The sequence below is a fragment of the Danio aesculapii genome, chromosome 7 (genome assembly GCF_903798145.1).
Source record: "Danio aesculapii chromosome 7, fDanAes4.1, whole genome shotgun sequence".
Classification (NCBI taxonomy): Eukaryota; Metazoa; Chordata; class Actinopteri; order Cypriniformes; family Danionidae; genus Danio; species Danio aesculapii.
The window spans coordinates 18,582,412-18,600,000 of NC_079441.1; the positions used below are offsets into that span (position 1 = coordinate 18,582,412).

General features: G+C 37.2%; 1 pseudogene; it reads right to left on the reverse strand.

Annotated features, from left to right (window-relative positions):
* Positions 1-510: 510 nt before the first annotated feature.
* LOC130232688 (netrin-1-like) lies at positions 511-15,477 on the reverse strand (annotated as a pseudogene).
* Positions 15,478-17,589: the final 2,112 nt, after the last annotated feature.

Below are 17,589 nucleotides of genomic sequence, written 5' to 3' on the forward strand. Positions count from 1 at the left end.
ATGTAGATTGCATTAATCAGCTGGCTGGCACTCACTTTTCAAGTCTTTCTGTCATCTGTAAAAACCATTGGAAAAGTTACAAGATATGCTAACTTGGCTAAAAATATCAGGTCCACGATATCTTTTCTTTTAAATGTCTGAGTAAAAAACAACACTGTTTCCAGTGAACATGGTATATATATTTTTAACATTTAAAATATTGAAACAATAAATGTCAGGCTAAATAATTTTTAAAAAGTCATGGACTTCTGCTGCCTTAATTAGTTTCAAAAACAGATTTCTTTTCAACTTTAAAAGGCATCTTTAGATCTTTCTTTTCTTTGGATATAAAGTAAGCCTCTGCACTGTTCAGCTGTACAACATGCTGGATGTTGGTTTATAAGAGTTTTTTTTTCAGATGTTTACTGAATCATGGACTGACCAGTAACTTGTGATGTGGAGGGTCCTTTTCTACTGTTGCCCTAAAAAAACTCAATAAAATAGTAATAAAAACTCGTAAATTAACAAAACTCACAAATACCTTAGGAAAGGTATAACAGAAAATTTGAACAATTTTAAAACCTTGACTTTTCAAAAACGCTGTAAACCTTAAAACCGTTTATCCCATGCCTAGTGCATTTAAACAATAGTTTTATTGCCTATAATCTTTAGCAATAGAGAGATACAATTAAATTCAATGAGTTATTGCAAAAATACATACAAACTACAACCTTTCAGCTAAATTTGATATGTATTAGTTTCTCTTGATTTGTCCTCATTATTAAACTTTATTTATTATGTATCATTAATTTGGGTATACACATTTTTGGATTATGATCTTAAGAGTTTTTTTGTTAGATTGCTAGTTCCAATTTTGGTTTTGATACTGACTAATCTAATGTATATATATATCAATTGCTTACCAATGCTGTACTGCGGCTGGTATACAGGGGTGGGTGGTGCAACCTCCTGAATACCTGAACAAACAACAGGCAGAAAGAAAGGAGGACGAGGGTCTCATTAAATTACAGCAAGCAGTGACATGTTTATTTGTGTGCCTTTCATTTTGTCCTTCCTCTTTTTCACACCTCCGCTGTGGGTGACTTGCTCTAATCCCTGCGGTGGCTCATTAGGGCATACTTGCCATTTGTGAGTGTGTGAGGGAGAAAGGGGACATGTGTGCTGTGACTGCAGTTTGCCCTGTTGTCTTTTAGTGCATGCGGAATGCTAGTGTTTAAAAACAAGCCTACGTTTGTCACAGTGTGCGAGCCCAGACAATTTTGAGCATGTGTGTGGTCTTAAAGGTCAATAGGGCCACCTATCAGGATGCCCTCTGCCACACACACATAGGTCTGCCACTGTGATAGGTCTGCAGCGCTGGGTCAACCATATATTACCCATGAGTTCTGTACTTCTGCCCATATCTCTGACACAACTGGGGCACTGACACCTTATCCTCCTCCTCCAACCCCCCAAACTCCAAAGTCCCTCAGCAATAAGTCATATCAAACGTCAAATGCCTGATACTTCAGATGCTTCCTTCATTTCAGTGTTTTTAGTCACAGAGGCATTTAGTGTGTCTCAGGGTATGTGTGAACGTAAGCCTGTACTAACTGCTTTAAAGGCTGTGGTATATAGATAGAATTTAACACGGATAACATGAGACTTCCTGGTCAGTGTTATCCAGAATAAAAACCTCACAAATCTTCATGTGCTAATAATATCTAATGTCTGGGTCACTTTCCCTGTGACAAACGACGGCTGCGTTTCCTGCTCCATGAGAGGTGGCAAGCGGTCCACTGGTGCTGGTTATGTTTTTAGCTGCGGCTCGCCTTTGGTCCAGGAAAGACGGGAGCTCACGCTATAAATATCCATGTTGAGACGTTCCATTTAGAACAACAAACAAGCTCTTCTATCACTGAGCCGTAACCCGTGAAGAATTATGCGTCTGTCGTGCTGGGAGGGAAACAGGTCTGGTTGTAAAGCACGACAGGTGCTGGTCGCCACACCATGTCATCCTTCTCTCTGTAGCTTGCGCCGTTACATGAACTCAGATGTAAAAATGCCACAATGCTTATTGGATTATCACTTAATGAAAACGAAGCACCCAGAAATCCTGGAAAGAAGTTGCAATGCTGATGAAAGTTTTTAGGTCTTTGTATGCTGCTATTCACTACTAAACCCTTCAAAAACAAACAGTAGTTTGCAAAAGGACGATACGAAGGATAAACAAAATAAAATGTTTCATTGGGTCAAGGGCAATATATACACAAAAAATAAACACACAATAGAAGATACTTGTAAAAGCACTAAAGATAGCAGTCAAATTTAAATAATTATTTTTTGTCTATAAATCCTCTGGCACCATCTTATTTATCGGATCTCTCCTCCATGTATCTAATCCTGGTAGGTCACTAAGGTCTATTGGTCAGTTTATTCTTTCTGTACTAAGGTCCTAGTATAAGTGAAGTGAGGAACGGGCTTTTGTTGTTGTTGGCCTAAAATACTGGAACAAGCTTCCATATTAGACACGCTCCAACTTTATGTGTTTTTAAAAACCTTCTGAAACTGCATCTTTGTTCTTTAGCTCAACTGCCTTTTTAATGTTGAGGGGTTTGTCTTAAGTTTTAATTGTTATGTATGTGCTGTAAGACATGTTATTTTAATTAGTATTGATTGTGTTCAGCACGTTGGGCAATGTTGTGTTGTAAAAAATGTACTATTGAACTAAACTAACTAACTAACTAACTAACTAACTAACTAACTAACTAACTAATTAACTAACATTGTGAAATAATATTACAATTTTATTATATATATTATTATATTATATTATATTATATTATATTATATTATATTATATTATATTATATATATTATATTATATTATATTATATTATATTATAATCTTTACTGTTGCTTTTGGTTAATTTATTGTATTATTATTATGTATAATAAACATTTATTCCAAAAGACTGACTCTAAATAGTGGAGTGAAAGTGTAGAAAGGAAAAACTAAAAAAGTTCATGCTGACCAGTATAAAGTCTACATACTGCAGTTCAGTGGTAGCAAGTGTCTTAATACTTTTTATGAAATGAGAATAAACTTGTTTAATATAATGTTTGATTATTGCTTATTAGTAGTTTGTCTGAAGTCGGTAGTTCAATTTAGAAGTCAGACCTACCTGATCTCACAAGCAAAGTTAACTATTTGACATTTTTCTTGAATTGTTGGCTTATTTGTACAATCTTAGTAATACGAAAGTGTTACATTTTATGGAAAGTAAGCATGAAGGCCTGCCCATACACTCAAAAAATGATTTTTGCTGTTTGTTCAAACTACTTATTTAAAATGAGCTGAATCAACACAATTCTCCTGTTTTTTGGGGGACAATTTATTTAAGTTAACCTAATCAATTTGTCTTGGGACAATATTAAAGAATTGTGTGAAACCCAGCATTTTACAATGTAAATAAAGTCACTGTCCACAAATAAGGATTTTAAGAGGATGAGATTTTACTAATTCATACAAATAAGCCACTAATTTGACAATATGTTAAATAATTATTAAAAAAACATACAACATTTAATGAGATTGGTTCAGTCACAAATGTACTGACTACAATTTGAAACTGACAAGCAGTTAGTTATCTGTCAATAGCCAAACTATGGGACATTTAGTAATCTCTGCTTATACTGTATGTTATGTCCCATGTATGTATGTACTCACTATCAAAAAGAGTGCTTGTTTTACACCAAACTTTAGTTGTTTAACAGAATAAAATCAATCATAAGGTGTGATGCTTACGGATGCATGGCCGGAGCGGGGAGTGGCCTTGCTTGTACCCCGGGGCGCACCGGTTACACCTCTGTCCTATGACTCCTTCTCTACACAAACACTGCCCAGTGGACTGGTTACACCAGCGACCCACTGCACCCACCGGGTGACACTGGCATGCTGAAGGAGACAGAGAATTCACAAAAGAAATCACAAATTTTATAAAGACACAAAGAGCAAGATGTGCTAGAAAGAGGAAATTATTGTAAGACTAAGGGTATAGTAGTGTAAAACTGGCAGGCTTAGACACAAAGGGAATTAACGAGTAGTAACACAGAACAAGGCAGCTGTGGTTCATGTCTTCAGTTGTATTTCAAGTCTCATTGACCCCTGTGTAACATTTTCCCCATAAAACATATGTGTGATGGTTGAGAGACCTTTGAGAGGAAAGATCTGCTTCTCTGCTTTTGCTCAACCTTTCTCCATCTAAACAAAGCCCCAACCTTCCTACAAACATTTATACATGCTTAAAAAGTCAGGTCTGTTTTAACATTTACAACATCTAAATCTTTCAGTTTCCAAATTTTTAAAGATAATTCTATCACTTACTTCAAATATTTAGGTGTTAGCAGAGGTTTTATGGTATGTTCAGGACATAATTTAGATTTTTGTATACATTTCACCATAGTACACAATAAATTACAAGTAAACACTGATGTGTGATATGCAGAGTAAACTAGTGTTATATTGGGACATTGACTAAAATGCTCAGTGAGCATGCCATAGACACGAGAGCAGTCAAAGGGCAAGTGTCAGAGCACATTCCATTAGTCATAGTGTAGCCATAACATAGACACAGACTATGCTACATTTCACACACTTCAGACCCCACAGATGCCAAAGCCAAAAAACAATATATATATATTTTTTTCAGTTTTGGAAAAGCTTGATCTCCACTCAAAATATACAGGCAAATTCATTTTTACTAACGCTGGCAGGCCTTGCGGTGATTGAGTGCTTTGCTGTGGTCACGCATGTATCCGTTTTGGCAGAACTGGCAGTGGCGCCCTGTAGTGTGATGCCGGCATTTCAGACAAACACCTCCACTGACTCGACCAGACTGCTGATACACCGCCATACTGAACCTACACTTATTAGAGTGACTGTTACATTCACATGCTGGGAGAGAGAAAAACACACAAACATGAGTGCAGCTAGAGAAGTGAACAATAGCAGTGTAGAAACATTTTCATTTCAAAGTAGGAATGGCCAACAATTTTTTATTCATTTTCTTAATAGTAGAATTTTGAAAAAATCCTAACATTTATTTGAGAAGAAACACTGCATATGATTTATGCACATATATTATCTTCTTTTTGTATTGCTGCACTAGCAAATTTGTTGAACTATATACTCAAAACATAAAAATGTTTCAGTACAGTATACAATTTGCCATTAAAGTAACAGTTTAAGTACCATTTCCCAATAGTATGATCTTTATAAAGTATTAGTTACATTCCTTAGGGTGCTTTCACACTTGGTTCAATTGCCTCGCCCGAACCCAAGTTCGATTGTCCCCCCTTGCCACCTTCTCAGCTGGTTTGTGTTCACACCGTCTTTTTTCCTTCTGAACCCCGATATGCTTGTGTCATTGAGCTGCTGTTTTGTGTACAGCTGTTGCAAGGTGATGGCCACAAAAGTGGTTTCCAACCAAAATACAGAGAGCCACTGGCGTCTATCTGCTGCAAAAAATGTTCAGAGCATCACGCGATGTCTGCAGAAGTCGTTTTTGGTGAAAACAAGCAGACATTATCACTGTTTGCACTGGGTCAGTCCCGCTTGTCACCAAGGTAGGTCATACACAGACATACACATGCGAATGAACGTTATGAAAACTAAAGTTTGTTGTACTGTTTGTTGTACAGAACCGTACCAGAGTTCTCACGAACTGTACCCCAGACCAGCTCTTTCAGGCGGACTCGGATATGATTCACGGGTGCGCACCCGAGTTCAGAAGACATGTTCACACTAGCTAAACGTACCGTATTCCGAAGTCAAATGAACCTGGGTGCAGACCAAAAGTGCTAGTGTGAAAGCACCCTTAGACCCAATCCAGATTACACCAGCCACAATGGCAGGATAACTGCACCCGGAAGTCAGGAGATGCACAAATTAGTATTTTTTTGTCATTATTACAAATTTTTACAACAAACAAGCATATGTTTTAATACACTCATAACAACGTTCGTGTTTTACCGTCATGCTTTAAAAACAACGCTAAAATAAAAACTAAATTTCGCAAAATTTCGCTATCTATAATCCTTAATAATAACTGCTGTATAGCAGTCCCACAACATCCTGTCAGAAAAGTCTAGTGGCTGGGAATGGGCTTTTTACAGTGTCTGCTATAATGTTAATGTTGTTTTTTATCTCATATAAAGCAAGAGATTGCAATGACATATAATGACATGTGCAGGTGCTGTAGTGCTGTCCCATTTCTTAAGGGGTAAATTTTGAAGCCCTTCCCCTTCATACTCGGTTTTAAGGGCCAAGGGAAGAGGGTACAAAAATAGAATTGGGATTGGGCCTTAATCTTACTCAATACCTAAACCCAACTACTACCTTACTATTAATAAGCAGCAAATTAGCTATTAAGCAGCAAATATTACTTATTTTATTTTGTATCTTTATTTTATTTACTTTATTTTTACCAGGACAAATTATCTAAATATGTGGCCTTCAAAGGATTTTCAACCTGTTTCAACTAGTGAAATAATAAATGGGGCTATTTGAAAAAGTTTCATATTTTAATCTTTTTTTGTTTGTTTTGCCAATGTTAGCAATTGGCAAAACTATTATATAATGCAAATATTTGCACGTTTTAAATGATCTTGTGTAAAAACATGTGATTAATAGTGTCCCATGTCAACATCAGTGTATTATTAAAGATAAATTTAAGACAGACAGAGCACCAGACACACAGAGGCTTAAACTCACGGACGCACGGGTGTGGTTGGCTGGGTGTGGCTCGTTGCCATGGACGATCATAAAAGAATTGCTCACACATGTCACAATCTGGCCCAGATGTGTGATGTTCACACTGACACACGGCATGCCCCTGGTTGTCACGACGACAATGAGAGGCATGGCCATTGCACTTGCACCTGCCTCCAACCTGCAGGTCCGAAAGTGCAAGTGCAGGTTTCGTTGGGGCATAAAGAGATGAAGGGACAAGCTGGCGTGAGCCATTTTTTCTTTGTTTAGACTGGGACTTCCCCCTTCCACCATTGTTTCTTCTTCTCCTCAACTCTCTCCCTTGGAGCTCTGCTGTTGGATATTTAGGGATCGATCACATGTGCCATCCTGGCATGGCCTGTTATTGTTTTCTATGGCCTCTTCCCACTCTACCTTGAGTTCCCATCTCCTTTCGGGTAACATTGTGGCCGCTTGCAGCACTGTGCTTTTATTCTTAATCCTCTGTGTTGAAGTCTGTTTTCTCGACTATTTCCCCAAACATCAGATGTTTTGGTGCCAGTGTTTTTCTCTCCAAACCTCAAAGCTTTGTCCTCTTTCTCTCCATCTGTATGTGCCTCCCACTTCATTCATTTTCTCCTCTTGCTTTTTCATTTTGTCAGTTGATTGATGAAATACTATCTTTATGTCTGTTGCAGTTACCCAATCTTGTAGTCCAGGACTGTAGTCAAAGTCTGGCGAGGAAGGACGTCCGTCCAAAGTTGAGAAAGCCAGCACAATATTTCCACGATGTTTCTGCAGTGGTTTGGGATCTGAACAAAGTGGCTCCGTCTCCTGGTGTTTTGTCAGAGCAGTTGACTGTGCAGGTCGCCCAAATGTGCCCACACAGTCATTTGAATAAAACTGTAGGGGGCGCCAACTCTGGCCAAAGTCCATTGACTTTAAGATAGTAATGGAGTAGGACTCCACCAATTCCACCTGTTGACAAAACTGAAGACTAATGTATGTGATTTCAAAACGTCTTCCTAGGGGAACCATCAAAGTCCAATCCCCACCAGTGGAGCCTTCTGAAGCTGTCCAGCATGTCAGATTGTGGGGGTTATGAAGATCTGTTAAAGTGCTAATGTTTGTCTTGGGTCCTTGCTGGAGGTCCTCCATTGTCACGGGCACCCCATAAGCTGTATTGATGAATTCAGACAGGCAGTGGCGTGGACGCCCATCCAGGTGGTAACAGGGGTCATGTGGAGAGGTCCAACTGAGAGGAGATTGAGAAAGTATTGGAGAAAGACGGGAGAGAGGGAAGAGGGTAAAGAGGAAAAGAAGAAGGAAGGAGAGGGTCTGGAAAGGAGGGGAGTGATATCTGGACATGATGTCGTCAAGCCTGTAACAGTAGGGAAGAAGAAAAAGGTTTTAAAAATTATAAGAGGCCATTAAATAAAAGGTCAGGGAACTGATGGGTTTACATGACATTTGAATGAAGCTCAAACAGACGAGAGCATTGCAATATGAATTTTCTCAGACCGCACCAACTGTGCCACAATTTAAAACATCCCTGCTCTGCAGAAATTCATTCTAGGCTCTAAGTCGACCATTTCACACACAGTCCAGCCAATCAGAGGCCTGTTTGTCAGCAGGAGGCCTCTCTTTATCTGAGCTGTGTCAATGTGTCTAACTCAATGCGCTTTTAAACATATATTCATCTTGACGTTTTCAACTCTGTACAGAAAGATCAGGAGCAATTGAGTGTTTAAACATGGAGAGATTGCAAGAGATGACAGAGCATATGGAGCAGCTGGTCAAGTATTCCAATCCCTTTTTTCGTTTATCATTTTTATGGCTTTCCACGGCTTTAATCTAAACCTGCATGTTGGCGAATTGAAATTGGAGATATGAACAAGCAGCATTTAATCAACTAGGAAAATTTGTAAGAAAAAAGAAAAAGATTTATTATTTGTAACTATTATCAGCAATCGCTATAAGCTACAACAAACTTCTTTGTATGAAAAATTTTTTTGCTCCGTGTTTACTATTTACTCACATTATTTGACTGTTTCTTGCAGTCATTTAGATGCGACAGTGTTGAAATGACCTAAAGGAGAGTAAATATAAGCAAACACGCATTACAATAGATACTAATAGCACGTGCATACTGTGAAATGTAGAATTTCCACATTAAAGACATGACAAACCTAAATGTAAGCATTAAATATGAATATATTGGCAGAATCTTATATTTTTATATTACACAGATAATAACAATAAATATGCTCATTACATTCATAGGGTTTACATGCTGTAGATACACTGAGGATTAAGGCTGCACTTTCTGATTCTTCTTTTTACTTACTATCCTTTGTATCTTACTTTATCTATTGCATAAAGTGTTATGTTATATTTGATTATTGAACGTTTGTACCTCAATACTGCCATGGCTATCCAGAAAACAATAAAGCGCTGTTTATTTAATTTGTATCTCTGTTCTATTTTATTAATTTACATTTGTAATATGTTTATTAGGATGGCATGGTGTCTGCGTGGGTTTCCTCCGGGTGCACTGGTTTCCCCCACATTCCAAAGACATGCGCTGTAAGTGAATTGAATTAACTAAATTGGCAGTAGTGTATAAGTGTGTGAGAATGAGTGTGAATGGCTGTTTCCCAATACTGTGTTGTGGCTGGAAGTGCATTCACTGCGTAAAACATATGTTGGGGGTTCATTCCACTGTGGTGACCTCTAAAATAGAGATTAAGTCGAAGCAAAATGGATGAATTTGTTTATTATTTTTTATGCAGATTTTCTCCCCTACAAAATCATCACAGTCAATGTAAAATTATGAATTATTTCCCAACAGAGTTATCTAGTGAAATTACGTTCATATCATAAAATATATACAGTAGCAGAAAAAAAAATATTGCAATATCAGTTTGTTTTTAATGTATGCATATAGAAATTATTTTATTGTAAATATATTCTTCAAAAAAGTTTGGTTCCTTTGACTTGATCTATGCATTAGGTTTAATATGCAAGTTGTTTCCATCTTTTCCAAGACCCAGTGCAACATTTGGTTGTCTTTTTAGTCAGTCCTATAAAAGTCATCTCATTCTGTGACAGAGGATAAAGAAATTAGGGATCTATCTAGATTAGAAAATAAAATAGTGTGCCAGATTGAATGTGAAAACTGCATGTTCAATTTGAGCCTTCATTCATCCTCTTCCTTTGGCAAGACTTGTAAGCCTGTACCCGCCTGTCTGCAGGCCCTTCGTAATGAATCTCTGTCTTCCACTTCTTGGCCTGATGATGGAGCGTGTTTATTTATCTGATGAGAATCTACACCAGAAGTTGCAAAATCTCGCCTCCAGACATGAGAAACAATGCACTCACTCTTCCTTACACAGAGTGATATAGAGCCTTGACAGCTTGTGGGTTTTAAAGACTCAGACAGATGGGTTGCATCTGAAGCCCCTTCACTTTCAGTGGAACACATTGTAAAATCCTTCAGTCAGTGCCTCAGATGATCAGTTGTTAACTGTTGGTTAGTGCATCTAAAACTAACAGAGGAGCATTTGTTGTTCCCTCATCTCTTCTCACACTCTGCTCGTCGGATCACCTGCTCTCAAAGTTCTGAGAATATTCCTAAGTGCTGATGATTGATGATGTCCTAACAAGCGTTTGACATTGACAGCAAAGTCAGCAGGGATGCATAAACGGCCCGGTAGGAGAGGGGAGCACTGAGAGATTCACGAGAGGAGTCACTGGCTCAATTAGCTCTTAGGCTGAAATTTGAGGACCCCTTAGGGACATAAAGGTCAAAAAAGTGCAGCGAGTAGTAGAACCACCGACTTATTGGATATTGTTCTTTTGGGTTTCTGTATGTTTTAATATTTATTTTAATGAGTGCTTTTTTTGGAGAAAAAATAGCGAGGTTTCTGCCTTTACAACTTGAGGTGATGAGCGTCCAACTGCCGGGCAGTCCTGCGTGCTTACCCGCCGCGGCGCATTCCCAGGGTCCGGTGTGCGGCTCGCGATCATTCCACACATGTTGCGACGTGCCCCAGGGGAAAACTGAGAACACTGTGAAAAACTCTTCCGCATTAATGATCGCTTGAATTAATTGAATCTCCGGTTTCGGAGAGGTGACAGTGTATCTGAGGGCGATGCGTAAGGCTGTAAGTTGGGAAAGTGATGAGGGTGTGGAGATATTCATGGCTGTCGGTGAAGCAGTGAACTCGGGTCCCGATCATAGAGAGTTTGAGCCCCTTTCTACATTACAATGTATTTCATTCACATCTAGCACGTACAGTATGAACCCCTGGCTATACGGTTTCCACAATTTACCTAGCTCTTTCCATAAATTCACACCCGGCGTAGTGTGAGAACTACTTGGGCTATAAGTTTCCTTTCCTGTTGACCAGAATTTACTTTTGAAAAGGATTGGGGGCGCGTCTTCATAAAGTTATCATGAAGTCAAAAAGAAAATCTCGGATCAACTTTGTTTGTGCTCGAGCCTACAAGTTTGACTAATTACCTACTACTTTAGAAGAGGGCCAATTTATAGATGAGTAAATATGTCATTAAGTTACTCTAACTTACATACATATCATTATAAGACTGAAAAAGTCTGCAACTACTCTTTAGTGAGCTTTTTAACCAAGTGTGGGCCGAAAGAATATTTGAGCCACTGACAGAAAATATGATATTTCAATAGTTTATATTGTAACATTTATTCATCTTCTATCGGCTTATTTAGCCTAGGCCTATATCTAATACAATAAACTAATGGACGCAGTCTAGGTCTATACTTCTCATTATTAATTTATTGTGTTCAAATCCACTAATTCGTAAAACAAAACAAACAAATAAAAAATACTCAACCCTTTTGTTTTAAGAAATATGTTTGAAGCAGGATATGCCACTCATGCGCCACAACATTTCTGCACAAATAAGCAAAACGTCCCCAAACAGACATGTTCGCGTCTTCAAGTCGTTCAATCACATGTTGTAGTAGGCTACTTATAGCCACATTGACTGTGTTAATGGTTTGGTAGAAAACACCTATTTGGTTGACTGCATCCTAGCGATTGGAGTGTTTTAGTGTTTTATTAAGCCATTAATAACGCCCATGCGTTCTTATTTAAATAAATGCATAAATGATTATGATGAAAGTCTATGTATGCTATATATAATTATTTAATTATTATTATTTATTCTATATCACATGTTTACATAAAAACTGATGATTTAGAATGCGATTGAAAGTTATCTACTTTTCTCTGAAATATGATTTTGCACACATTTGGCACATAACTGGGGTCTATTCTTAGGAGAGCTGGATACCTGTCAGTTCCTGCGTGCGCAGTGCTGCTGTTAACGTTTTAAATCTTAGCCACTGTGTGTGTTGTCGGACAGATGAGAGAGATTTGGCCTGCTTAACACATTTGAACATTCCTCGTCATGGACGACAGCCAGTCAAGGTTGTACTGAATCCTTGACAAGCGATTCCCGAGACAGACAGGCCTACACCTGGGGTCCATGTTTCTGAAATAAAGTGATTTCATATCGTGTGATTTATTACTGTAAGGCCGATGTCCATCATTAATTAATCGATCACTTGTCTTTCTGTTCGTTTTTCTCAGAAGTATAAGAACAGGAACGTATTTTTGCGCTTCCAAAGAGCTGTCAGTGTCACACGAAGGAGACGCGCACGCCATGCAGCAGCTGTAGCTTTCGGTTAATTTCGGATGGTGTTTATACATGAGATATACCATATAGAGACACATTTCAGTTTAATTGAAAGCCTATCAGATTAACTCATATAGTGGATGTCGGTGAACTGTCGTCTTGATTAATGCAACACTGACGCTCTTCAGCACAAATATAGCTGCTCGTATTTGTAAAAGCAAAGTTTTGTCATACGCGCCTTCGGAGCCAGAGGTTTAACACAAAGAGTTTTTAAAAAGAAAAAGAAAAACAGTGAGATAAAAGAGTGCTAGGCCTAATGTCCTTATATTCTTATCAGACAGCCAGTCGTGATATTGCAAAGAGTCATGAGTGTTTTTAATCCATCTGACTTTAAATCATGGTCTACGCGCGTTTTGTGACATCTTATTCAGAAAGCCAAGCCAGATGTAACTCTCAATGCTTTGAAGTTTACGTAAGAATATTCATATGCGCCCATGTCAACTATAACATATGCCTAACAGGTCCAAGCAAGGATACATGTTTGAATAGGAAAACACATGTAGTGCTGTATGGTATAGACAGCGGCACAGGCCAGGGAGAGAAAGAAGGGGGAAAGAGAGACAGAATCTCCCTGTCTCTTTCTCTCTTCTCTCTCTCGCTCTCTCTCTCCTCCCACGCTATGTGCCCTGGCAGAGAAATCATGAAATTTCCCTCCAGGTTTCGTCTCAATGTTGAAAAACAGATGCAAAAGAAATCGCCGTCCGTGATTCCATTCTCCATTTATGCCAAACACAACATTCCATGATGAACCTATGGGTGGAACAATTAGCAAGGGGGGTTTCACCCCATTTATCCTTAATTAAACGTTTAAAATGAAGGTTAACCATGTGTTTTAGAAGATACACAAGAGAGTAAATCATCGTGTCAAGTACGCTGGCACTTTGGCAATAGCTGGTAGTGATCATCTTCTTTTTAAAGAAAAAAAAAAGATAACTCATCATCGCAGGCCCATCGAGATTTCGTCCCAATTCTATATTTCCACAGTAATTCGAGTTAGAATTGTGCAATGAGAATTAAATCACATGGGACGTGAACTAAGGCGAACCCTATAATGATCATTTAATGAAAAATTCGGTTTTATGGCGCAATAATTACAACCATTCGTGTTTATCAGTTGACCCGACATATGTCACAGAATAACGAGGCGAAGTGCGCCCGCAGAACAGGGAACGGAAATTGCATTTTTTAAACTAAAATAACGGTTTTCCAGCTGGCCACCTACATGGCCTTAAGCTGTTTTTTGTTCAGGCTTATGTTTTACCCAGTCGCAATTGTCAAACTTGATGTGCCTCATTAGACGTATTAACTAGGGCTATGCAATAAATATGTAAAACTAAAATTAACTTTCCCAATTAGTTTTTGCGTCATGCTGTAAGTATCTTATGCACCATGATGTATCTTATAGACCATTTTAATAAAACAAAGAATATATATATATATATATATATATATATATATATATATATATATAGACTGCAAACTTTTTAAAATGCCTGGATGTTTTGCCAATTTAAACCTATACGCGCTCTTCTGAAAAATGCCAATATAAACTGCCGTGCTGCTTTATAATTAAAGCACCTTTATACTGAAATCAATATTATTCCAAATAAGTAAGGGAATGTGGACTAATATATTCCTAACTTAAGCTAAATAATGTTTCTGGATTGTTTGACAAGATTTGCGGTGAGCGCGCAGACAAATGATCTCATTATCCTTAAATTACGCGTAGCCTTCCGGCAATTTTGAACTGTTCACAGATCATCCAGCCCATCCGCCACTGACAGGTAACCTGTTTTTCAGTCACGTATTTTATAGGCTTATGTTACTGTACATTTTGTTTATTTTAATATCATTTTTAGCCTATTTTTTGTCTGATATCAAATAAAAAAACAAAAAAATAAAAAAATAACAAGCGTTTAAAACAAAAATGAAATTCTTTATAATACAGGATATACATTCAGATATTTATTTTTTGTAATATAATAATAAGTTGTAGTAGAATTTTATTCAGAAATAATTATCTAATACAGTGTTTGCTCTGCTGACTTTTTTAAATGTGCATTTACATTAGGACGATGTAAATGTTTATGTATTTATTAACAATTTTCTTGTTATAGATCTACGTTTAGGACACCAACACGACTGAAAATATTTAGACTTCGTAATATAGCGCTCAGAATTAAAAAAATAACATTGGCTATGCAGCAGGCAAATCACTAAAAAATCTTAAAATATGTAAAAAAAAAAAAAAACTTGTTTTGACTGTAAAACAAATTAAAACTTTGTAATGTAATGATGTAAAATACTGTAGACTAAACACCAACATGTTATTGCATATAATACAATTTGTGGAAAAAGTAAAATAATACCATGCAATAAGTATAAGTGTATAGTTTATAAGTGTTTCACATTTTTATTTAAGAAATCCGTTGTATATTGAGTATCTGTAACAGAACTTTTGCAAGCTACATTAGCACCATCACCCGCTAAAAGTAATCAACAGGTCAGTGCGTTATTCTAAATTTAAATCTCTTGTCAGCAGTAAACAAGTAAACAAGCCTGTTTTAATTTAGGCTGAGAAGCATACTCAAGAGCAAAACTTAGTTTACCTACCATGTGCGTGTCGATGCGGGTTGCCGGTGTAGCCGCGTCCTGGTTGATCAATAAGAGCACAACAAGTGGACAGATATTCAGGCGGTGCAGCGTGAGGTCCTGCTGCGCTCAGTGCGCCGCGGCAGGGTTACGTATCACCCTGACGTCAACTCCTCCACAGGACACACGCTGAATGACTGTACATGCATTAAGCCCATTAAGCATGAATGCACTAAAACGAAAGGCAAACTTGGTTTTCTGACTCTTCAGCTGAGAAAATATCACCTATGGCAATTTTAGTTATGCGACGTGATCTTGACCCCGAACCCCTGCGGGCGCCAATTCAAAGTTCAATGCGCAATTGAAACAACACTTTGGGTAACCCCAGGAACGAGGCGCTCCCTCTCTGGAGAGGATCTAAAGCTGACACATATGGAAATAGTGAGTAAGGGTGAGGCAAAGAGAGAGAGAGAGAGAGAGTGAAAAAAGAACAACTGAATTGAAAGAGAAACAAAAGAAACTCTCCCAGAGCAGTCCCATAAAACTGATTGATGACTTCCCTGGAGGACTGTTTCCCAGGTGTATGCTTGTGTGCACCAATGCTATATCAAGGTTTGATATTTTTGGATGATTGTCAAACACAACAAGCTTAATTGAGAGATGAACTGGTACAATTGAGCACATCACATATTCTTGGCATTCTTTCACCCCACAGATCAGTTTGACTGTCTGCTAGATCAATTACGCTATGTGATATTGAAAGAAAGCTGGAGAAAGTCCAGACATTGAGATAGACAAGGAGAGTGTTTGAGAGACGTGAGCGGCAAGAGCAAATGTCACCAAATGGAGGTGAGAGCTACTGTGGTCAGACTGCAAAATAACACCATCTCCAGGTGTTCAGAACAAAGCATCCATAGAATGGCACTTCATTTATCAGCATGATCAAGTTATGAATTTCATTTATTGTTTAAAGGAGAAAAAAGTCCAGCGCTTGAGTATTAGTCTTTGATTGCAATTAGAGGTTCTGTAACCTTTTTAAATATTAAAACCAGCTTTAGTCATTTATCACTGAGCTTTTTTTTCTCTCCCTTTCTTCTTTTGTTGTCTGAACGCATTTCATTTCCACTCATTTCATCCTTAATTAAGATTCAAGTATTTGATGATGCAAACAGTGCAAAACTGTGTTTGATTTTGAAACAGCTGCTTGTGAGAGCTTTGTTTTTTCTAGAGACGAAAGGAAGTCAGAATCCTTGGCGTCATTTCTGTTTTGATTTCAAATGAAACACGTCATTTTTAATTCCATGGATACATATTTCATAACTCTTTGGATCAGTTATCACACAGAATAACATTCAACATTTTGAAGAATAATCATACCAGCAAAAATTTAGCAAAAATTCTGTTCACCTTTATTTGTATAGGGCTTTTACAAGATTGTGTCAAAGCAGCTTCACATAGAAGATCATAGTAAATTGAAACAGTGTCAGTTCAGTTTTCAGTGTTTAAGTTCAGTTCAGTTTAGTTCAGTAAGTGTGGTTTAATAATCACTACTGAGAGTCCAAATACTGAAGAGCAAATCCATCGATGCGCAGCTCTACAGATCCTGAACCAAGCAAGCTAGTGGCGACAGTGGTGAGGAAAAAACTTCACCAATTGGCAAAAGACCATAAAAATATGTATTATGATATAAGATTGAAGAAATTAAAGCATGGACAAATTAATATCATTTTTTAAATCATTGTTATAATGAATGTTATTAAACAATTCAATTCATCTTTATTTCTATAGTTTTTACAATGTATATTCTCTCAAAGCAGCTAACCCTTTAACTGCCTGCTCAAATGGTTGACCATATTTTTACTGTTTTAAATAATGACTGTTAAAGTCATTTAAAGAATGACTGTTTAATAATGGTTTATACAGACAACATTGTTAATTTACGAAAAAATCAAACAAACATAATCCTGTTACTCTACTACACCTGATTTTGGGTTTATTGTAAAAAAACAAAACAAGAAACATGTTAAATGAGAATCTGAATTTTTTTTTGGCATACTTCAAACAATATCTTTATTTTTATTTTAAAAAGAACAACTAAATTGAAATATCTTTATTTTTGAAGTATGCCATAAAAAATTTCAGATTCTCCGATTTAGAATTCAAAAATGTTTTATTTTGATTGTTTTTTTTTTAATAAATTGGTCTTACACTTCATATTTTCAGATTTTTCATATACAGTTGAAATCAGAAATATTAGCCCCCTTTGATTTATTTATTTTTTTTAAATATTCCCCCATATGATGTGTAACAGAGCAAGGAAATTTTCACAGTATGTCTTATAATATTTTTTCTTCTGGGGAAAGTCTTATTTGTTTTATTTCGCCTAGAATAAAAGAAGTTTTTAATTTTTTTATAAATATTTTAAGGTCAAAATTATTAGCCCCTTTAAGCTATATATTTTTCGATAGTCTACAAACCATGGTTATACAAAAACTTGCCTAATTACCCTAACCTGCCTAGTTAACCTA